The sequence below is a fragment of the Amblyomma americanum genome, chromosome 10 (genome assembly GCF_052857255.1).
Source record: "Amblyomma americanum isolate KBUSLIRL-KWMA chromosome 10, ASM5285725v1, whole genome shotgun sequence".
Taxonomy (NCBI): Eukaryota; Metazoa; Arthropoda; class Arachnida; order Ixodida; family Ixodidae; genus Amblyomma; species Amblyomma americanum.
In genome coordinates this window covers 58,584,383-58,607,942 of record NC_135506.1, presented here as the reverse complement: position 1 = coordinate 58,607,942, position 23,560 = coordinate 58,584,383, and the positions used below count along the sequence as shown (strand labels likewise).

The 23,560-nt window shown below is 43.6% G+C and overlaps 1 long non-coding RNA gene across 6 annotated transcripts in view; it reads left to right on the top strand.

The window, feature by feature from the left end:
* LOC144106622 (uncharacterized) overlaps window positions 1–22,669 on the top strand; it is a 42,562-nt gene extending 19,893 nt beyond the window's left edge. For 4 of the 6 annotated variants that reach the window (XR_013309070.1, XR_013309068.1, XR_013309066.1 and 1 more), the window contains 3 exons: window positions 8,481–8,551; window positions 18,830–18,937; window positions 22,572–22,669. This is a non-coding gene — a long non-coding RNA (uncharacterized LOC144106622). Of the gene's footprint in view, window positions 1–8,093; window positions 8,552–18,829; window positions 18,938–22,571 lie in introns of those variants that run through there. The other 2 variants (XR_013309065.1, XR_013309067.1) reach the window with 2 other exon arrangements.
* Window positions 22,670–23,560: the final 891 nt, after the last annotated feature.

The window sequence follows — 23,560 nt, the reverse complement described above, 5'->3', positions numbered from 1 at the left end:
CAAAATGTAAAATTTTTCGCTCGCTCGGTATTGAAATAAGAAAGATGCATTGTGGGTTAGGCATTCGCTTTTTATCAGCTTTTCGTCACTAAAGTTTTCAGAGAAGGTATTCCAGAAAATTAAGCTCCCGCCTGTGATAAAGATGAAGTGTGGCAAGTGCGCTGCACGCACTCGCGCGCATGGGGGGAGGGAAGACGACGAAGTATGAGAATACAGATCGGCTCGATCGTATGCTACGTGTACTGTTTCATTGCTAATTATCATTACTACGATACAACATATTTTGGCGACGAGGATGCTGTTTTGATTCGGGACCTTCACGTGGCCTGCTCACCATCCGTCATGAGCTTTTCTGGGCTTCAGCCACCACCACCCTTACTGCCGACTCCTGGTCGTCCTGCCCTTCCATGGGAGCAATGGGAGCTGGCGTTCCGGAATTACATGCTGGCCTCTGGTGCCTCTACTCTGGGCGCAGACAGGCGGAAGGCCATCCTGCTGAATTGCCTCGGACTGGAAGGTCAGCGCATTTTTTATACATTGGCGCCGCCGTTGTCCACTCCAGCGCCTACAGCTGCGGCTTCGCACTCCGGTGACGAGGCGCCCCGCCTTGACGAATTTGATGCGGCGATATCCATCCTGTCGGAGCATTACAAATCGTCCGTGAATGTAATCGCCGCACGTCATCGCTTTCGCCGTAGAGTTCAGGCTCCAGGAGAGACAACCGATGAGTACGTCGCTGTCCTTCACAGCCTTGTCGGCGACTGCGGGTTTGGGACCATGGCGGACGATATGATCAGGGACCAGCTGGTGGAGAAGACCTCGAGTTGCCATCTGCGTGAGCGCCTACTCATGGAAGGCTCCTCCTTGACTCTGTCGCGCGCCATGCTCCTTGCTCGACAGTGTGAGCAAGCTTCCCGGGAACCCAGGGAATTGGCTGAGGAGGACGCTCCAGTACATCGTGTGAGATGCGAGCGCGGATCGAGACAAACACCACCTCAGGCCCATTGCTGCAAGTGCCAAAGTCAACCATCACAACCTGCTGCTGCAATACCAGAGCGCATGTGCTACCGCTGCGGTTCTACAACTCACCTAGCGAACATTCCTGCATGCCGAGCCCGCAACCGCAAGTGTCGTCGGTGCGGCAAGGTGGGCCATTTCGACTCTCTCTGCAAGTCGTCCGACCGTCCTACTCAAGTTCAGCAAGTTGCAGATACTGCTGACACATTGTCGATGCCGGATGGCTCCAGCAGTGCGTCTATTCTCAATGTTGAAAGTAAAAAAAAAACGGAATTTTCGCCTCAGTCCTGATTGAAGGCAAGTTCATCCGCTTCCTGATTGACACCAACTCATCTGTGTCAATTATTTCTGAAGATCTATACCACCGATTCTTCGCTAAATGTTTCCCGCTTAAATCAACTGCAGTTCAACTATTGGACTATTCTAAGTCTCGGATTATAGTCCAAGGGTGTTTTGTTGCCACAGTGTTGTTACAGCAAAGTTCCACGACCGTACCGCCTGCATCCTGTTGTACGTTGTCTCGGGAGGCACAACGCTGCTGGGCCTGGATTCCATTGCCGCTCTACAAATGAAGATCAAAGGTGCATCGTTGGAATGTCTTTCCATGACACCTGATACGCCTCTGTTACCTCTTGAGCTACGTCCACACTTCGAACATTTCTTCTCCAAGGAACTCGGAGTTGCTCGTGGCTACGTGCACAAAGTCAGAGTGCAGGATTCCGTTTCTCCTGTTGCTTGCAAGCTCCGACGGCTGCCGTTTGCCATTCGTCAGCAGGTGTCCGAGGAACTCCAGAAGCTTGAAGCTCAAGACATCATTGAACGGGTCGACGCTTCCAAGTGGATTTCACCCATAGTCGTGGCTCGGAAAAAAGATGGCTCCATCCGAATGTGCGTCGATTTGCGTGAGCCGAACAAGGCTATTGTGGTCGACAGTTTTTCTTTGCCTCAAACGGAAGAACTTCTACATAGCTTGGCCGGGTCACAGCATTTTTCGAAGTTGGACCTTGCCTCGGCTTACCATCAAGTACCACTTAGCCCTGAGAGTCGGGAATTGACCACATTCATTACCCATGATGGCCTCTTCCACTTCAAACGAGTGTGTTTCGGCCTTGCTTCGGCGCCTTCGGCTTTTCAGAAGATGATGCACTTAATTTTAAAAGGGTGCAAAGGTGTCCTCTTCTACATCGACGACATCATAGTCCATGGCACCTCCCGACAGAAGCACCTGACCAACCTTCGTGCTGTTCTCGAGCGCCTGTCCCTAGCCGGACTCAAGCTCAACCACAAATGTGTCTTCGATGTTCTGAAGCTCACTTTCTTGGGGCATGTTGTCAGCGGTGAAGGACTGTTTCCGCTTTCTTCTGCCATCGAGGCGATTACGAAGGCTCCGACTCCATCTAACATCAGCGAGCTTCGCTCCCTCCTTGGACTTGCGGGTTTCTACTTCAAGTTTATCCCGCATTACTCCGACGTCGTTGAGCCTATGCGCGCCCTACTTCGAGGCAGCGACTCCGCCTTCACTTGGACTGCTGCTGCGGATTCAAGCTTCAAACTACTGAAGTCCATGTTGACGTCATGTGACGTGTTGCATTTTTTTGATCCTGCCCTTCCCGTGGTCGTAACGACTGACGCTTCCGGATATGGCCTTGGGGCAGTGCTTCAGCAATACAACGGCCATTCCCTGCAAACTGTTGCATTTGCCTCCCGTACCTTGACACCCCAAGAAAGAATACTCTGTTGGTGAATGTGAGGCCCTAGCTTGCGTTTGGGCGTGCGAACGGTGGCACGTGTATTTGTGGGGCCGGCCTTTTGTTCTACGCACCGACCACAATGCACTTGTCATTTTGCTGTCGACGAAAGGAACGGGCCATCGGCCGTTGCGAATTTCACGTTGGTCGGCTCGCCTGTTGTGCTACAACTACACTGTAGAGTACCGCAAAGGCAATGACAACTCTGTTGCGGATGCTCTGTCTCGCCTTTTCTTACCGACCACATCGTGCAGTGAGCCCAGTGAGTTCGACGCCAGTGACGACGACTTCGTCTGCCTGCTATCGCCAGCCGTGACTCTACAAGAGCTTCAAGAGGCAACCATCAGCGACGCGGCAGTTGCTGAAGCCATTCAGTTTACATCGGCGACATGGCCGGACAAGAAATCCCTACCGGAGAACCTTAGGCCATACTATCTCCTGCGCTCGGAGCTGTCCGTCGTGCAAGGCGTCTTGTACCGAGGTGACAGGCTCGTCGTTCCCGAAAGTTTGCGACGACGCCTCATGGACATCGCGCACGAGTCACACCCCGGGATCAGCCGCACGAAAAGTCGACTGCGAGAGCTCTACTGGTGGTTGCGAATGGACGAGAACGTCGAAGAAATGGTACGGACATGCGTCGTGTGCCAGTCCTGTGACAAATCGGCTCGTCCGGTGGCAGCTCCTCTGCAACCTGTCGCCTCCCCAGAGAAACCTTGGGATAAGGTTGCCATTGATATCGTGGGGCCTTTCGACCAAGCTCCTAGTGGCTGCCGCTTCGCGATTACTCTCATGGATTATTACAGTAAGTGGCCAGAAGTTGTCTTCGCTGATGCCATCACAACTCAAACCGTTCAAGAATTCCTGCTTGGCCTCTTCGCTCGTGAGGGCTACCCTCAAGAGATTGTCTCTGACCACGGACCTCAATTTTCATCAATGGCCATGCAAACTTTCCTCCGCGAACGGGGGATACGCCATTGCTACTCTTCAGTGTACCATCCCCAAGCTAATGGACTCGTTGAACGATTCAATCGAGTGCTTAAGTCCTACATTCAGCTAGCTCTGTGCGAGCGACGCGACCTATGTACAGCGATTGTGGACTATTTCGGTGTCTACCGCTGTACGCCCCATGCCTCGACAGGAATTGCACCAGCTGTCCTACTTCATGGCCGGTTGCCCCGCACAAGGCTTAACGTCGTAGGACTGCCGGATCAGTCCTTCTCAATGGATCCGACAAAAGCGCTTAAGCTTTTGCGGCAGAGGCTTGACGAGAAGCAAGCGCAATACAAGCTTTATGCGGACCAGCGGAGTGGCGCCCAGTGTCGTGACTTTCAGATTGGCCAGTACGTGCGTGTCCGCAAACCAAATGTGCGAGGCAAACTGTCAGCTCGGTTTTCGGAGCCTCGGAAGGTTGCGGAGCAGCGTGGACCTGCATCTTATCTGCTGGATGATGGGCGAGTGTGGCACTCGTCCAAGTTTTCTGCGGTTCGCCCAGAAGTAGTTCAGCAGCAACTGTCCTCCTCAGCTCCAGCGGCCCTTTTCGCTGATATTTTGCCGCCTATCGACGGCAACCGAATGCCGCCGCCCAGTCCACAGTCCGGAACCGTGGTCCAGGGTCCTTCAGACGCGCCTTCAATCCATATGATGTCAGCCGTTCCGCCCACTCCGGAATCGGCAGCCGCTCCTCAACCCTCGTGTAGTAAATCCACAGCGGCAACTGCGGCTTCACCTCCTGCGCCGCCTCGCCGAAGTACTCGCAAAAAGAAGCGGCCCGCATGGTTCAAAGACTATGACATCCGCTAGACATTTTGTTTTTTTTTAAGTGCGGCGGAAATGTGATAAAGATGAAGTGTGGCAAGTGCGCTGCACGTACTCGCGCGCATGGGGGGAGGGAAGACGACGAAGTAGGAGAATACAGATCGGCTCGACCGTATGCTACGTGTACTGTTTCATTGCTAATTATCATTACTATGATACAACACCGCTTTCATTTGTTTCGAAACCACGCACAGATTTAGTCTACCCCAAGATATTAACTGCAGTGTAATGGGTCCTTGTGCCACAAGAACAAAATGCGAGGCATCAAACCTGTTTTTTTTACATTCGGATGAGTACAAGACCTCAACGAAGCATGCAGACCCTGCACTTGAACATTATAACGCATATTTGTTCCTTAGGAACCTAACCTGGAAAGGTGAAAGGCAGAAACCCTTCCATTTAGATTATACAGGTAACTGGACAGAGCTATTGCACTACAGCACCAATTTTTTTTCAACAGTTCTTGAAAACATTTGGATAATGGCCTCAAGAAGGCTTCGGGTGTCTGTTGGATTGGTTTCTCTGTACTCCCTTTTGCGGCTCACGTTTTTGATACCATAGACGCCAACTGATGAGCATCTACTGCAGCCTTCCCACAGGGTACTGTTCTCGTAATATATTGAAAGAATATTTAGAAGCGTAGTCTGCGAATTTGGGAACTTCGTTTCATTGAAAGGCGCGAAATAGGCAGTAGCCTGTGCGGTGACATTGTCGGAGTAAAAGGAAAAATATCAAACTTATCAATAAACTGCTTCCAGTATTTACAGCTTACCCTTTAATCACGTAAAACCAAAAATATTTTACTCAGAACTTATGTCATAAAAGTAATCCCTATATCATCGACTCTAAGCTTTTAAAGATGCCGCAAAAATTGAAATGACAAAAAATGCCCGCAAGATGAAAGAAAAAAAATCTTGGCTAATAAAAATTGCCAAAAGTCCTTGGGGCATTACTAACGTCATATTCTTTTTTAATTCATGCAGATTTCTTAAAACAATGAAACTGGAAGAATTAAAAACAAATATGACGTTAGATATGTCCCCAGTCCCGGTGAGTTTTCAGACATAACCTACGAAAAAAAAAGAATGCATCATATGAAGTGTCATCTTTTTCTGACTAAAAATTTCGATTACAGTAGTGGCATAACACGACCATCGAAACTTATTCCATTTCTTTGTTCCTGCTGTAGTGTAGGTTCCTCGAACGATTATCACGCAGCCAAACATTTCGTCACCGCAGCTGTTCGCACTGCTTTTCTTTGCCGTGAAATGTCTTCACAACGCGAAAAGTGATCTCCAAGAGAGAAAGAACCTTTTGGGCAATTCTCTATTTTCTTAGATGCATTTGGCAATTAGCAAGAGATCAATTTTTGAAACGAAATTAACAACTAAACAAACATAAATGAAAATTTCTTGCTTCTAGTTTTCTTCACTGCCTCCACAGTCGTTCTCCCTCATTTTTTTTCGCCAGAAACACTATTTAGGTTTCACAGAAGCAATGCTTGAGAATGATAATTGGTTTTTTGGGAAAGGAAATGGCACAGTGTCTGTCTCATATTGTTGGACACCTGAACCACATTGTAAGAGAAGGAATGAAGGAGGGAGTGAGAAGAGGCCGTAGTGGAGGGCTCCGAAGCAATTTCGACCACCTGGGGATCTTTAAAGTGCACTGACATCGCACAGCACACGGGCGGCTTAGCGTTTTGCGTCCATAACGCAGCCGCTGTTGTCGGGTTGGAACCCGGGAACTCTGAATCAGTATCCGAGCGCCGTAACCACTGAGCCACCGCTGCGGGTTGCTTGAGAATGAAACTGCATAAGAAAGGAACTTGACCTTCCCCACTTTCATTTCCGTTCCTACTCTGCATGGGGAAGGAAATGAGGGATATGAAGACAAAAGGAGAGCTTTTAACGGGTATCTTTCTCCGCTGATCTAGGTCAAGCAAAGAGGCGAAGTTGCTGGATACCTCGAGCCCATAGTAATTTTTCCACCCACTAAGCGTCCTAACCGTCGAGGATCAGAGGTCGTTATCATATTTTGGAAAAGGAGAGCGGAAGCAAAGCGAAAAAATCGAAGCATACGCTATGGCTTTTGTGGTGCTCGGACACGTTATGTCTTCTTTTTCTAAAAAAATTGTAAAATGAAAATTGGTTTTTGGGGAAAGGAAATGGTGCAGTATCTGTCTCACATATCGTCGGACCCCCGAACCCGTGCTGTAAAAGAAGGGATAACGGAGGGACTGAGAGAAGAAAGGAAGAGGTACCTTAGTGGAGGCTCCGCAATAATTTCAACCACCTGGGTATCTTTTAACGTGCACTGACATTTTTTCTGCAACTTTTTCTATTGATTAATGAACCCATTAGCTGAAATTAGCACAGAGCAGCTCAGTACTTCCATACGGCTTTTTTAGCTACATCTTCAGCTCATTTTCTGTTTTAATTTGCATGTGCCTTCTTGATTTTTCTTTCAGATAGTCGATGCGAGCTCTTCGCCGCATCGCAGAAACCATGCAGTTGTATTTTTCACTGCTGTTTTCTGTTCTTTTCCTCCTCTTTTTCAGCAGCAAGAAAGTTCGGTTTTTTTGGCGATTGAACCTTGTAGCTGGCGGTTGTAACGTACAACGTGTGTATAAACACGGGCAGGCAGTACGGCGTGCCTGCTTCGTCTCGGACGACGTTCTGGATGGCTCTTTTGCTACTTCTTGGCATGAAACGGTTTCACTTTGCGTAAACCAGGGTTCCACAAATTTGCCACATAGCTGAAGCAATTGAGTGGGCCCCCGCCTCACCTGCCGGAGGTGTGGAGCTCAACCTGTGGTGCCGCTGAGGGCCTACCAAATTTCCTAGTGCTTCGCTTCTCGGGCAGTTTAAAATGCTTCAGAAAATTGGTCATTGGCACTATCTTAGCGTTGGCCTCAAAAATGTTAGTTGTGGCATTTGCTTGCTTTGTGCCATTCCGCTTGAAATCATCTTCGACTTTTTCGCCAATTTGAAACAAACTCGCGATATTTACTCTCAATAGTCTGGCAGCGCCGTCATATGAAACAAAATAGGGTTTTCAAACAGTGTACATTCGAAACAGTATAGAATTGGAAAGCGCAGCTTTCCTAACAGAATAAACATGAAGACTGAAGTTAGGAACAGAATTGAATAAGAATCGACAAGAGGTAAAACCGGATTGAATATGGTCACCGGTAAACGGTCGAAGCACAGAGACCAAGTTTAACTATGTTTAACGTGCTGGGCGAGAAAGACAGCAGGGCACTCGAGCGAAGAAGATGACAATCCTCTAACCCCTGGGATGCGCAAGGCATGACAAGTCCCAGCTAAAATAGTTCGGCCGCGGTTTGACGCCACTGGATGGATTGGTACTGTGGCATTACTCTTCCTCTCTGAAGGGCAACGACTCGGTGCCGCACTGCATTTTTATTGTTTCTGTGCATTGCGAGTGACATTGGCGGCAGCCACTCGGCAACGTCTCCGGTTTGGCCAACTTGTGAGAATGTCGGCCTTTCTCAAATTTTGAAAGCGGTTTTTTTTTTATTGTAACCCTGCGTCTCGTCGCATGTAATGTGCACAATAACATCAGTACAACGTGCATGCGCTTTCTGTCTCTATTTGAAGTAACATTGGTCGATCAGCGTAAACTTTTGGATTCAATTAAGCACAAACTGGCCATGTTGGTACTGCGTGTCGAATGTGTTTTGAGATGATTCTGCGCACGAGATGGTCCTTTGATAATTTGTTTACTACCAGATATTGTCTACAGATTTGAAACCATCTCACTGAAACAACGTTGGCAAACTGTTTTGTGTTCATGCATCTGCTGTCCTTAAACTTAACTTTTCGGCAATCATTTGCATGGTTCCTTTGGATCTGGACAATGGGCTACTGTTGCTAGGGGCGCCTGGTAGCAGAGCCCCTGGGGACGCCCAGTGGGTCAGCTGTTTGTCCAAGTGCCGAGTACCAAAGGTACCATTCCTTACTTTTTTTCCCAGTCCATTAACCTCATATTCCTTGCAAAGATCACAGTATGTAATCAGGTAGTAAAAAAATTTGTAACTTCTGCATATTTCAGAACAGTTCAGAGAAATGTACATGCAGCATCAGTATTCTCTCGGTAGATTTTCTGAGACCTGGATTCATTTCTTCTAGGACAGTGGCAAGCAGTAGGTCAACTGTACACAAATATTTTCTCCTCTGGTGCGAAGAAAAGAATGCAAACATAAGACAGGTCTCTAGTCTTGTTTCATTCTCACTGCATTTGGCCAAAGCGTAATATGAAATGCTGTATTTTTTATACCCTAGGTTCCTTCACCTTGAGCAGTAGATATTGACAATGAACAGCAAGGCAACTCCACTCGTTGACGATTTTGCCTTCGGCAGCAAAACAGGCAATACCTTACCCTATGTGTTATCTCGCAGACTCAAAACTGCGATGGACATGTGTCCACAGCTGCTATCACCTCTCAAGTACATGCACTCGTAAAACACATAATAGTCATTCAGTCTATAAATTCCTATTCTTTGTCCAGTGAATCCTCTTACCTCATTTTCAAGCCACTGAGTCATGGCTCCTTTCACTCGGCCGCCCCAGACCAAGACTACAGTGTTTGTCATCATCAGCAACAGCAGCCTGGCTACTTTCACTGCAGGACAAAGGCATCTCCCATACCTCTCCAGTTAATCATGTCCTGTGCCAGCTGTGGCCACCTTATCCCCACAAACATCTTCATCTTATCCACTTAGTTATCATGCTTTCTTTCAAGATGCAGATATTGATGGATATTTAATGTGTTCAGGTACCGCGAAGTGCCAGGGGATAGATTAATGGCAAACAAGTGCCACATTGTCCTGGATGCTGTGAGTTACTTCTTAGTACTTTGACATGGAAGTGCGTCGAGGGCTGATCACAGTTTAGAGTGAAGCCACCAGTCAGTCTAATGCCAGGGACAAGGAAGCTAGTATAACTTCCTCCCTTTCAGTTACTCATAAAACTTTAAGCTATAGCTAATTTAAGCAGCATTGACTATAATTGCCCGTTCTTTTGATAGAAAAAATGAAAAATAGTGATTTTTTTTCTGTGGCCGCACATGATACTCTTCATGATGATATTTCGAGCATTCATCTCAGCATGAAGGAATTCTGTAGAGCTTCTGCGGTGGCTTAGTGGTTATGGCACTTGGCTGCTGACCCAAAAGACTTGGGCTCAATCCCAGCTGCAGTGGTCGAATTTCAATAGAGGCGAAATTCTAGAGGCCCATGTACTGTGAGATGTCAGTGCAAGTTAAAGAGCCCCAGGTGGTCGAAATTTCTGGAGCCCTTCCCTACGGCGTCCCTCATAGTCTTAGTCGCTTTGTGATGTTAAATACCCATAAACCATAAACGAATTCTGTAGCCTTCTGAGAACAAAAAAACCTAGTGGTTTTTAAACTTTTTCGTTATGTTCTCAATCAGTCTTTAACACCCATCTTTTTTCGTGACTGATGCCTTGATGTTTGTGCACAGGCAGTGGCCAGAAAAGGTCACTGTACAAATAATATCGGGTGAATGGAATGAGCAAGAAGCATGAACTCTCAGGAATATTGAAAATCACTGAGGTGACCCAGTATCACAGCATGGCAAATAAAATTTGAATGATAACCTGATGCCTTATCATAGGGTGTTGAAAGGACTATAGACACTTGATTTTATTGGGCATTTTCTTCTGTCAAATGATTTGTTGGACATAATACATGGATTACTGGGTTGTAGTTTCATACAATCGCTAAATAATTTATAATTGAATTTCTTCGCTTATGCGGTTTCGATTTCGTCAAAAGAAGGACGACTGTGATGTCAGGTTGATATTTTGGTCGCGTGATGCACTAGAAAACTAATATAAGTGCCAATATGTTGTTTTAATTCACTACGACATTTAAACCATCCTCTTCCAGTAATTGGAATGGCGAAAACTGATGTGTCAGCAATTATATAGCCCGTTTTTTATGCCCCATGTGACCTAAACACCAACTACGTGTCACAGTAATTGTTCGACTGATTAAACCGAAACCTCGTTCAGAACAAATTCAATTATAAATGATTTAGTGGTCGTACACGAATACCACAGGGTACTCCATGTATACGAATTCCTAACGCATGGTTTGAAAGAAGAAAACACGCAAGGAAAAATTTGGTGTCTATAGCCCCTTAAGAAGTGAAACAATGTAACCATCCAATATGTCCTCTTTTACTTCACGTGCTTACTGTTGGTTGAAAGATTCAGGCTACTTTTAGCACTATCTTGGTACTGGGCATAGTGCGGGACTTGCAAGAGGTAATGCTATTCTGCTTCAGGTATGATTGGTACAGTATCATTTTGTTGCTAAAGTAATGGCGGCCATTCCACTCAGATCCCAGACTAGGTCTCAATTGAATTGCGCTTCTGATTTTCTGCAACTCTGGATTGTCATTTACATAGCGTTGCTCATTGCAGTTACCGATAAACACCTCATGAGTAGTACTGTGCAGGCAAGTTCAGAACCCCTACCCTCTTGTGCTCCTGTAGTGTTACATTCATACACCTTCCAGTTTCACCTACGTAAACCTGACCACAAGATAATAGTATGATACCACATTCATTTTACAAGGTACATATCCATTTCACTCTACACGTGTACTTTTCTTTAGCCACATTGACTGAATTATTCTTTAAATTTTACATATTTTAGACAACATAATAGGGGCTGTGAATGCCACTTTTACATTGTACGTTCTCGCCACATTTTGCAAATTGTGCGACAATCTATGTACATCGGTAACACAACGGGTCTTTTGGCATCTCGCTGGCTGGGCCCAGCCTGATTGTGCCGGTCATTGCAAAATTGTTTCAGCTTTTTAACAATTTATCATATGCTCTTGGGAAATCCTGCATTCATTAACTTTAAATTCTGCTCTTGGATACTTGTTGTCATGCTGTGAAAGGATAACTTCATCAGTTGTGAGCCCAGGCTAGAAAGTGCAATGCTTACTTTCACTAGCTTGGAATGGTCGACCTGTAGCCAGGTAGCAACTTAACACTCCTAGGTGAATATGCAAGTTCTTGACAATTATTCTATCCACCTTGCTTAAGAACATATCGCTTAGCACAAGGCCAACCTTCCAACCACTACATATAGCAGATGTTAGAACACGTGCCGCACTGCGATACTCTACAGATATGCTCTTCAAATAAATGCTATTCAATAACATGCTCTTCAGAAAAAGGGTTCATGCAAAATTGTCTCCGCTTATTAGCAAAAGCATCTGTCGACTTCGCGTCTTGAAGATCCATTTCTTGTACTTAATTGGCAGTGTGGTTGAGTATCTTAAGAATGAGAATCCAGTGGATTGTCTTGCGATTAGGGTCGGTGTAGAACTATTTTACTCTATCCCATATGAAGACCTTGTGAAAAGCTTATGAATGTGTATATCGGAGGACAACGAGAAGCTTGTCTTTAGGAACGGGTGTCTAATATTTTTATTTGAAGTTAAGAGCATGTTTGTGGAGTATGGCTGTGCGGCATATGTTCAAAAGTCTGCTAAATGTATGGATTCGAAAGTTGCCCTTGTGCTAAGCAATATTCTCTTAAGCAGGGTGGATGGAATGATTTCCAAGAAAATCTTTCGCTACATCTATGATTTTCTGGTCTTTTACAAAGGTTGCGATAGTGTGGGACCTGTACATATTGTGAAGTTGTTTAAGGAGCAAGGCCTTTGTCTTAGGTTTACCTTGGAGAAAATGTCCCAACAAAAAGAGCTGCGGTTTCTGAACCTTAACTTGATGTTCTGCACATGCCATTTGTGCTGGCGATATTCACCCAGGAGTGTTAAGCAGCTATTTGACTTGGTCAAACCATTCTAAGCTAGTGAAAGATAGCATTGTGTCGTCAAGTCTAGGCTCGGTAGTGGTGAAGCCATGCTTTCACAGCATGACAACTGATTTCCAAGATAAAATTTTAAGGTTAACGAAAGCATGATTTCCCAACCATGCTGTTGCAGGAGCGTTCAATAAACCATAAAAGCTGAGCTTATAAGATTGGGCAAGTTGGTCAGACATGCTAAAGGTAAGAATGGCGCTGCATCAAGTAACGAGGACAACGGGAGATCACACCCATGCACAAGTGCCAACCTTGGAGCGGATACAGAATCCAAGAGCGCGTGCTTGACATTCAGCGTTGGCAGCCAAGAATCGGGCTCGTTCAATCTTGAGTGTTCAAATCCGTGTTTCCTCGTTTCCTTGACTGTGAACGCTGAATGTCAAGCACGCACTCTTGGATTCTGTATCTGCTCCAAGGTTGGCACTTGTGTGTGCGCGTGCTGTGCTGCTGTCCTTGTTACTTGATGCTGTGCCATTCTTCCCTTTAGCATGTTAAAACTGAAAAACCCCTTCGCACAGACTGGCAGAATGAGGCCGGGGCCAGCCAGTGGCTCACATCTCAACCCTCACACCTCAAATTGTCTAAGACCTTCAGAAATAAGTTAACTAAAGAGTTAAGAATAGCAAGAGACGCGTATTATATTCAGGAATTTGTATCCTGTGCCGGACAGACGAATAAACTGTGGAACAAGGTAAATGCTCTTACAGGACGGAAACAGAAGGGAGAACAACCACAAGAGATTTCGTTAAATGGACGCTTAGTGAGAGACCGGGAGCTTGCTGATGCATTTAATCAGTACTTTGTAACAAAAGATACTGATCAGAATGCTCGTCCTAGCAATGACCTCACTGCACCTAGAAACAATAATTCCATTTTTTTCGCGCCAACTGACAGTGATGAGGTGGGCTCCATTTATCTCAACCTTAAAAATTCACTCAGCTGCGACATAGACGACCTACAGATACGGCCTGTTAAAGATGCCATACATGAACTCGCCCCTATACTGGTGTACATTTATAACATGTGTATCTCTTGCGGGGTTTTTCCCGACAGAATAAAACCCGCAAGAGTAATTCCTATTTTTAAAAATGGCGACAAACAGAATATAAAAAATTACCGTCCAATATCGATTCTCCCCATTTTTTCTAAAGGTTTTGAGAAAATTATCCTCAATAGGCTGTCTTCATTTTGCAGTAAACACCAGCTTATAACCGAAGTACAGTATGGATTTCAGAAAAAGAAGTCCACAGAACTAGCGCTTTTAGATCAGAAAGAGCACATATTAAGAAACTTTGAAAACAAGCTTTTAACTCTCGGTATATTTGTTGATTACACTCAGGCGTTTGACCATATCAACCACAATATTCTCCTCAATAAACTAGAATGGTACGGTTTAAGGGGCAAACCACTCGCTTTATTATCTTCCTACCTCAAAAACAGGCACCAATGTGTCTCATTAAGCGAATTCAAATCGCAAACCAAGGGCATAATCTCAGGTGTACCACAGGGAAGTATTCTCGGGCCGCTACTTTTTAACATTTATGTTAATGATATAGTATCAATTTATCAAGAAGCAAAATTTATAATGTACGCAGATGACACGAGCATTTTTTCCAGATCCGCTCTGCACATCAGCCGAACTTCTTGTAGACATCGTACTTGATCACGATTTAACTCAATTAGTAAAGCAAGCAACGCGTATACAAAAGGATAAGAAATCCATTCTTGATCTTTTCTTCGTTAGTAACAGTGTCTTTCGTCGCGGTCCTCTACTTCAATATTTCGAAGGCATATCTGACCATGTTATGGTATCTTTAAACATTCCATTGCTTCTTCCGAAAAATAAAAAGAAAGAGGTGTGTGTTGTGCCAAACTTCTCGCATGCTGATGATGTTGCAGTTTTAGACTTGATATTTCATTCTCAGATTTTGTGGTTCTTTACGAATCCTGCGACTGCTCAGTAGAAAATCTCTGGGTTTTCTTTAAGAACCTTGCTCTGAATTGCATTTCGCGTTTTGTGCCTACTCGGGTAATTACCCTACGTGCCAGCAGCCCTTGGATGACGAGGGAACTTGTACACATGGGACGAAAGATTAAGAGAGTTCGCAAAAAACTTCGGCGAAGCCAGTCGGCAGTTGATGCTGCTAAACTGTCTGATATGCGCTTGAACTTAAAACAAAGTATCAAAAAAGCAAAAGAGTATCACTTTAGCATATCTATGAAAAACTTTCTTGTTTCGTCCCCTGCAAAGTTCTGGCGGCAGTTATCAAAGAAAAAGAAACCTGTGTACAGCGTTGTCGTTGACGGCGAACTGATTACTGATGCGACACAGATTGCTTCGTCTTTCAACCGTTTCTTTTGTACTGTGTTTACGCAAGATGATGGTAGAAAGCCTCATTTTAACTCAGCTTGTCCGCCTATTACTGATGTTTCTGTAACTGAAGAAGGTGTTTTCTCTCTGCTTCTCAGTTGTGACGCAAAAAAGACGCCGGGAATTGATGACATACCAAATACGTTTCTTGTGAGATATGCCGAATGGTGTTCCAAGTACTTAACGCTCATATTTAAGAAGTCTCTGTTAAACGCCGAGCTCCCGGAGGACTGGAAGCACGGAAAAATTATTCCTATTCCCAAAACTGAAAATTCATCTCTACTTAGCTCATATAGGCCAATATCTTTACTGTGTACTTCTTCAAAAATACTTGAACATATACTTTTTGGGCATATATCAGCCTTCCTGGAAACCAATCACGTAATTGACGACCGGCAACACGGTTTTCGCAAAGGCTTCTCTACAGTGACCCAACTTCTAGAGACGATGCAGGATTTTGCCGCAGCCATTGATAACCAGTGTCAAATTGATGTCATTTTTTTAGATTTCGAAAAAGCATTTGACCGCGTCTCACACAGAAAGTTCTTGCTAAAGCTAAATACTATTTTTAAAAACGATCTACTGTTGGCGTGGGTACAAGCATATCTATCGTCTCGATATCAGTCCATATCAATCGGCAATGCATGTTCGAGCCCAGCTTTGGTAAGCTCCGGTATCCCACAAGGCTCAGTACTTGGGCCATTGTTCTTTTTAATTTTTATAAATGACATTGTTAAAGAAATTCCTGTCAAAATCAAGCTGTTTGCCGACGATTGTGTATTATATCATGAAATACGAACTCCTGCTGACCAGCTTCTTCTTAATGACGCCTTGGCTAAAATTCATGATTTGTGCTCAACGTGGCAGATGAGTATTAATACTAAAAAAACAGTTTCAATGTCTATTACGCGGAAGAAGCGGCCATTAAGTTTTGCCTATACTATTAATAACCATCCCCTGTCTACCGTGGACAGCTACAAGTACTTGGGATTAACGATTAGCTCTGACCTACGGTGGAACAAACACATTTCTAATATTAAAAATAAAGCTATGAAAAAACTTGGCTTTTTAAGAAGATCTCTCCGGTACTCCTCGCAGGAAATTAGGTTACTAGCTTACAAAACTTTTATCCGACCTGTTTTAGAATACGCCTCTGTTGTGTGGGACCCTTATACTAAAGAAAACATTAAAACACTCGAAAATATTCAAAGAAAGTCAGTGCGATTTATTTATAATTCATACAGCTGGCAGACGTCCCCTACCATGCTACTTGAGAAAGCAAATTTGGATTCTTTGCAGCTCAGGAGATACCGCGAGTGGCTTAAATACATGTTCATGATTGTTCACAACAAATTAGGAATTAACAGCAGCAAGTACATTGAGCTCGTCCCGGGTCGTTCGACACGATCCTACCATTCTTTAAAAGTGAAGGAATACTCATGCCGCACTGAAACATACAAGAATTCTTTCTTCCCCCGTACTGTACGGGAATGGAATGTCCTCAAAGCGAATATTGTAGAGGCTTCTACTGTGGAGTCATTTACGGAGTCGCTTAGGAATTCGTAACAATTTTGCAGCATTCAACATTTCCTTTTTTTTTTTCCAGTGTTCATTTTGACGCCAGGCGTCGTCTAATATTGTATAATGTTGTTTCTTTTCGTCTTTCATTTTTTCGGTATTGTGTGCTGAGTTGCGTGTACCTCAGGGAGGTTTTCTTTTTGTCAAAGTGTATTTTACACCCGCTCCTGCTTAAGGCTTTGCAATAAAGCCAGCAGTCTTCTGTAAATAAATAAAATAAATAAATAAATAAACTTAATAAGAATGGCAAATGAACTCCTCGGGAGACTTTCGATTTGGTCGAAAAAAAGTTGCCTACAGGTTTATTGCAGTAAAACAAAAGCAGTAATTTTCCGAACTCAAGGAAAAGAAATCCCACAATACCATAATATAATGTTCGAGTCTATGCGAATTGAGGTTGTTAACTCAATTAAAATTCTTGGTTTAACCTTCTCGAGCAGCCTACAATGGGACGAGCATGCAGATTCAGTCCTCAAGAAGCTAAGCAGTACGGTTGGTATGCTAAGTCGCAATCGACACATTTTTCCTACTTTTGTTAAAATACTTTTGTATAATGCCTTGTTTGCCTCGCACATTAATTATGGTCATTTAGTATGGGGTACAACGACACAATCAAATCTTAATAATATATTAATCATGCAGAAAAGGGCTCTACGTATTATTGCCAATGTATCCTTTACGGAACACACTGAACCACTCTTCGAGAAGTATAATATAAGAAAGATTCACGACATTTACACATACAGACTTCTGCGGGATTTTTACTATAGCAGCAGGAAACATAATTTTACATTAGTGAAAATCGTGAACCTGCATCAGAATGTACCTGCCTACACTACACGCCGCACAGAAATATGGAATGTTTCGAGATACAGAACTAATTATAGCAAACAGATGCTTGAGAATAATTTACCAAGGTTGTTGAATACCCTAATTGAAATGGGTATCGACATTCTAAGCATGAACCCGTCAAACTTTAAAGCCTTCATGCGTTCCTATACGGCATAAAATGTAATATATTTTTGCCTTTATTATTTCTTTAATACCTCTGTCTCTCCTTCATACATATTTGTGAATGTTTCTATGTTTTGTTTTGGGCTTTCTTTATTCACTTCTTGTGTTCTGATGAGCTGACTGCCACCGCTGCTCTGCCAAGTGTACACCAGGATGCAGGACTGGTCAAGCCTCCAGGAGGCTTTTTGCCTGCCATCCTCGACATTATATCTGTATGGTGTAATGTTGGAATAAATATTTGAAAAAAAGATGCCAAAAGACTTATTGTGTTACTGTACCTACATAGATTGTCGCAAAATTTGAAAAATGTGGCCAGAAGGTATGACGTAAAAATGGTGTTCTCGGCGCCTAATAAGTTGTCTAGAATGTGTAAAATTGTTAATAACGTTTTTTAATTTAATTCGGGAAAAGCACATGTGTAGAGTTAAACATGGCAACACATATGTGACTTGCTAAATGGATGTGGTGTGTTGGATACCATTATCTTGTGGTTGGGTTTATGTTGGTGGAACTTGAAGGTGTATCAATGTGAGACTACAGGAGCACAAGAGGTATTTGGATATCAGTAGCGGTTCTACCTTATCTGTATATTACAAAGGGGATGTGAAGGCTGCTAGCCATTCCTTTCGGCAACATGCATTTTGGCGATACGTTCAGAGCAAATTAACCGGAAATTTATCAAGGCTAGACACATCTTATGACTCGGTGAAAAATGTGTGAGTGTGCTGTCATCCATAGCGTTAACACGTAGCGAGTTGGACTATCTATGTGAGAGGAATGTTAAGTGCGATCTTTTACTTACGTTGTGATGTAGCTTATGTGTAATTGAGTGGTTTGTGGTGTTGTTTGGCTTTTCTGTATATTCCCTGTTCACTTCAATGGACTTAAGTTGCGAGTCAGCGCCTCTTTTGTTTCCTTCCTCATCCCGGTCTCGTGCTGATAGATTCACATACTTGTAGAGTAGATTCACTGAGTTGTGTACTTGCTGAGGCTTGTGAAAAAAACCAGAGGAATTTTATTTCCTTTATACAGGATTGAAGGTTGAAATTTTTTTTCACCTAGATGTTTGCAGCATGAAATTCCATTCGTAAAAGTGAAACCCGATAGATTGTGCATTTTGTACAACTGAAAAACATTCGCCCAGGTTATCTGGCTAGCGTCCTTCTTCCTTGTGCCAGATTTTCTGAAATAATATTTTGTCAGGTTTATTTCAATCCGAATTTCTAAGAACATATTAATTACACCAAATTTGCTGATCATATAAGATAAATTTCAAAGTATGATGATCATTGGTATTGTTTTGTCTGTGGCAGTACAATGATAAGTACATAGTGTATAGTAAAATTAAATATGACCAGTCTAACGTAAACAAAACTTCTTCTTTTTTAGAGGAAAATTGCTACAAAATTGCTGGAGTGGCATGGCATGATGAAGACGTGGATAGTGTGCTCTATTCATGATGGCACGAGAACTTGCGCACAGTTCTTCAGGCAATTGGTGAGTACCTTGATGCTGTGCTTCTGCTTATGTAGGCAAATTATGTTTTAATCTAAGGGTGTATCTTAAAAATTTAAGCAAAATGTGAGTAGCATTTAGATATTGCATGAGATACCGCTGTGAGAATTAGTTATTAATGATGTGTCTCACATGTACACTTATCTACTGAATATAGTAAGCAATGCTTTCGAGCTGAGTGCCTCCGATGAACGATAAAAATGGCCAGGTTACTGCACGACGCGTGGAGCAGCCCAGTGTAGCACATTCAGGCTTCATGAAGTGGCGAATGAAGCTAGTAAATATTTTAATAGTAGAAAACACAGCAGGAGCCATGGGAGCAGGAAGCTAACAGAACATACTGACCCTGATGACACTTTGTGCCTGAAGGGTGTTATAAAGTTGCCTGTTATGTAATGCAAGATGGTCGTACAGGACGGGTGTTTAACATGAGTTGATGCAGACACCTTTTGTCATTACGTAGTACTCACTGTAGAACTCGAGCAAGAAGCAAAGGCAATGGCTGAGCATGGCCAGACTTTTTCTTTTCTCTGCAAGCAATCTGGAAGTGCAATTAGATAACCTTTGAAAGTGCTGCGATAAAAGACACAAAGAGAAAGACACGAAGGACAAGCGCCTTCGTGTCTATCTCTTTGTGTCCCCTGTTGCAGCGCTTTCGAAAGTTTGCAAAGATGTGCCGACTAGCTCAATTTTCCGTGTTGCACTTCTTAGAAATCTTTTAAGCTTTCGCTTGACATATACATCATTACTGCATGTGGCGAGGAAAAGTACATACCCTTGATGTCAAATGACAGTGCACTCACAGGGCCCGGCAACAGCTCACTGAGGTGTTGGGATATATCTACAGGGCACCTAATCAGAAATTCTTAGGCTTCAACTTCATAACACGGAGCCCTTGCAGAAATTCTCTCAAAGTTTGTTGCCACATGGACCTCTTCGTAATCGATGACCCTAAAAGGCGAGCCTTCCTTTAGTGTCACAAAAAAAGGCGTAGGATATGGGTCTTTTTGCTTCTCCATTACTGCCAAAATGTTTGCTAGCGAGATATTTCTCCAATATAAAATTTTTTCACAATATGTATGTAGGAGGATACTGCAACTGCGCCAAGCAGTACCTGTAAAAAACTTATCACAGCTGTTCAAGAAGCAGAAAGACTCATGCCTCCATCCTTCTTTTGCATCAGACACTTGAGGAAACTTCGTCTTTCTTGGTAATCATTTTGAAAAGGTTCACGTGGCAACAGCCTTCGGTTAAATTTCTGCAAAGAGCCCTTTCTGGAAACTTCAGCATCCGTTCCTCGTGAGGCACACTGCAGAAATATTGGAATGCCTTAGTGAGCTGCAACCAGTACGAGTGACTGCATTTTCACTTACATCAGATATTAGTACATTTCCTTGCACATTCTGAGGTAATAGAAACTATGAGTGAAATTATAAGGTTGGGGGAAGTGCGCTTTCTGGGGCCGTATTCCGAGTTTGTGTCTTAATAAGAAGCCTCATAATCTGCCGTAGCGGCCACACCTGATTGGTCAGAAAACCAGAAGCGGATGTTGGTGCGGTTGTGACTGAGCAGTGGCAGTATGTCACTGCGTTGCATTTTCCGCAGCGAAATGTCCAGCGGCGCTTTTGCTCTTTGCCGAGAGAAGGAATGCGACAGAAGAAACATTCAGCCGCAAGCTTGGTTGTGCATCGGATTTCACTGTAAAGGAGTAATATCAAAGCTGCTTTATTTACCTAATTGAATTCAGCAAATACAAACATTATAGTTCAGGCACTCTTTTCTGCAACGTAAAGGTCGGATATGCACGTAAAGAAGAAAATATTGTACGCAACCTACATGGCTTTTCAGTGACAGAAGCTGGCATCTACAGCCATCGATCGCCGATGGTTAATAAAAGGCAGCTAGCTTGTTCGCACAGCACGGCGTTTTACCTTTATCTTGAGGAAAACGAAACGGAGAGGAAAATTTGTAGCATGCACTTACTCGCTGCATAATGTGCGCTTCGTGCTGGGCTGAAACGACGTCGTGACGACTTGCCGTCTGCAACATCACTGAATGTAAATTGGTGCTGTGATCGGACGGTTGTACAGACGGTAATTAATGTTTTGTTATTAGTTTGATGCAGTCCCTGCAAATAAAAGGGATGAGCTAAAAAACCTTACTGTGTTTCTCTTGATATATGCGTTGGGAGACTTCGGAGATGAACATTTCATGGGTCTCATAGTTTTCATGGTATGAAGCGCACACATGCCCATTGATGCCTTAAATCTGACTTGCAAGCTAACTCTCGAGCTCAGTGATGCAGAGCCACACCATCGCAGCTATCGAGAACCATAAGGGACACCAAAAAACCACCTCTGGCATGTCAAACGCTTCGGTGTAGCAGCGCATCTTTGGCGACTGAACATCCGTGCACGTTAGTGGTTTCACGCTGGTAGACATTACACATGAACATTGTGCAGGACGCTTCAACAGCTAATAGAGAGCTCTAAAATAGCAAATGCATATTTGCGCGCAGTAAGCACAAGTATAGAGGGTCATTCTGCTCTGTTACATCATTCAACATGCGCAGACAAGATAACTAGTGGGGCTATCCAATTTGAATGAAGAGAACAATTTCTGCGACAAACAGGTGCTCGTTATGCCTAGGAGCTACTGAATCGTCCAATGAAATATAAACAGGCCGAATTTATTGTCCATCCAATTTGTTATAGGCAAGACAAGACGAAGCGGAAGTCCCGTACCCAGTTTATAACCTGTTCACGGGCCAAAATACAGTAACATCGACGAGTTCGCTTCGAAGCGAAAGGCTTCACTTCAGAGTGCGCTGCCGTGTTGGCTGTCGAGCAGCTGCTGCGTACGCTATGTGTTTGACGTCACCGTCCAGTTTCTTTGACCCTTTTCGATGCATCCAAACCACCACTTCCACTTCCGGCATTACTGACCAATCGGGTGTGCCCGTTGCGGCAGGTTGTGATGCTTTTTATTATGACACAAACTTAGAACACGGACCCTGATTGCTTGTGGGCAAGTGCCGGGTACCCACCACTGATACAATGGGTACCAGCTTTCCCCTGGCCTGGTTCTCAGCTTCTTTAGGGTGAAATGCTTGGGGAATGGGTGTTTGGCCCCACCTTGAGATGAGGAAAATACCTTGTTCCATTACGCTCTTTGGCCTCAGATGCCCTTGCGCCATAATATATCACAATCATCATCATGCTTGTGGGCACGAGTCTGACCTTTTTCAGATGTTACCAATGTTCCTTGCTCGCTGAGTTGTGCATTGAGTGCTATGTACTGAAAGGCATCTGCATTGAATTGGTATTTGCGCCCATTCTCACCTCTTTTCTATTTGCTGAAAATGATATATAACCGTAAAGACTTTTATGCACACAGTGCCGCCTGGGCAAGCGCATTTTGTCTGCTTCTTTATGGACCTCTGGTTTTTACTGTTTACTGCTATGAGAAATGAATTTCGGGCAATGAATCATAACTGTTTGGTTCTCAGTGATTGGCTTTTGCAAGCTTCTACGAAAGCCGATGGTTCAAATGTATTTGTGAAATTTTTAACTGGTGTTGTGTGACCACTAAATCAGGCTTTCTTTATGCTTTTCAGATGGATCTGACAGCAATGTGCAGAGCTACATGTGTGTAGTTTGTCATGAAAATAAAACGTATGTACTTGTACTCACACAAACACTTACCACTCTCATTTCAAGCTGCAATCTTTGTACGTATGCAATACATAATATGCGTAAAGGAAAGTCTTGTACATAATACTTATTTCTGAACTGGAGCCACTTTACATTTGTAATTAATGAGTTTCATTTCTGCATTCAGTTTGCTTTACACTATAGTTAGGTAAAGAGCAACAGTACGAAGAACGTACCAAATGTGCGTTTTTTATGCCATTTTGCATTGTAAGCCCCCGAATGAACATTATTATGTGGAAATATTTTATGCAAATACAGTAATTTAATACACAGAAGAAAAGTTTTGGAATATTTACGGCAGAAAAGACCTTTTACTGGGAAGGAAAAGAATTATTACGCATCCATTCGCAAAATCAGCTCCGGTTACCGCGCACTAGGCGCTCTGTCGGAACGATCTGTAGTGCAGGGTTCTGCAATATGCAGTGCTTCACAATTTATATTCATTTTTGTAAAGGTCTTGTGCTCAGCACTGTGCACAGTTGCAGTGAGAGGTGCTTGCAGTTCATCCCAACTAGCCTTGCGACGAACGTCAAGATTTTTAACAATCCTAATAGTGTTATTCTAGAGCAGAAGTGAATTCGAAGTTTGTTTGAACGGAGAAACATTGTGTAATCATTATCACGATTTTTAAAGGGAGCTGTAACTACAGTAATGAGTACTTAATTATTACTCTCGTCATGTATTCTTGTTGGTTGGTTTGTTTGTAGCTGAAAGACCATCCATTATTCCCTCTGAATGTTTAGTCTGTTCGTCGTTTTATCGAATCAATAAAAAAATTACTCGGGAGGTGATAGCATAAAGAAGCACTTGATATTTCTAGACACCGTGCTACTATTCAAGAATGCTTTGTAGTCTGTCATGCAAAACTAGCGGGAAGAAGAAAAAGAGAAAT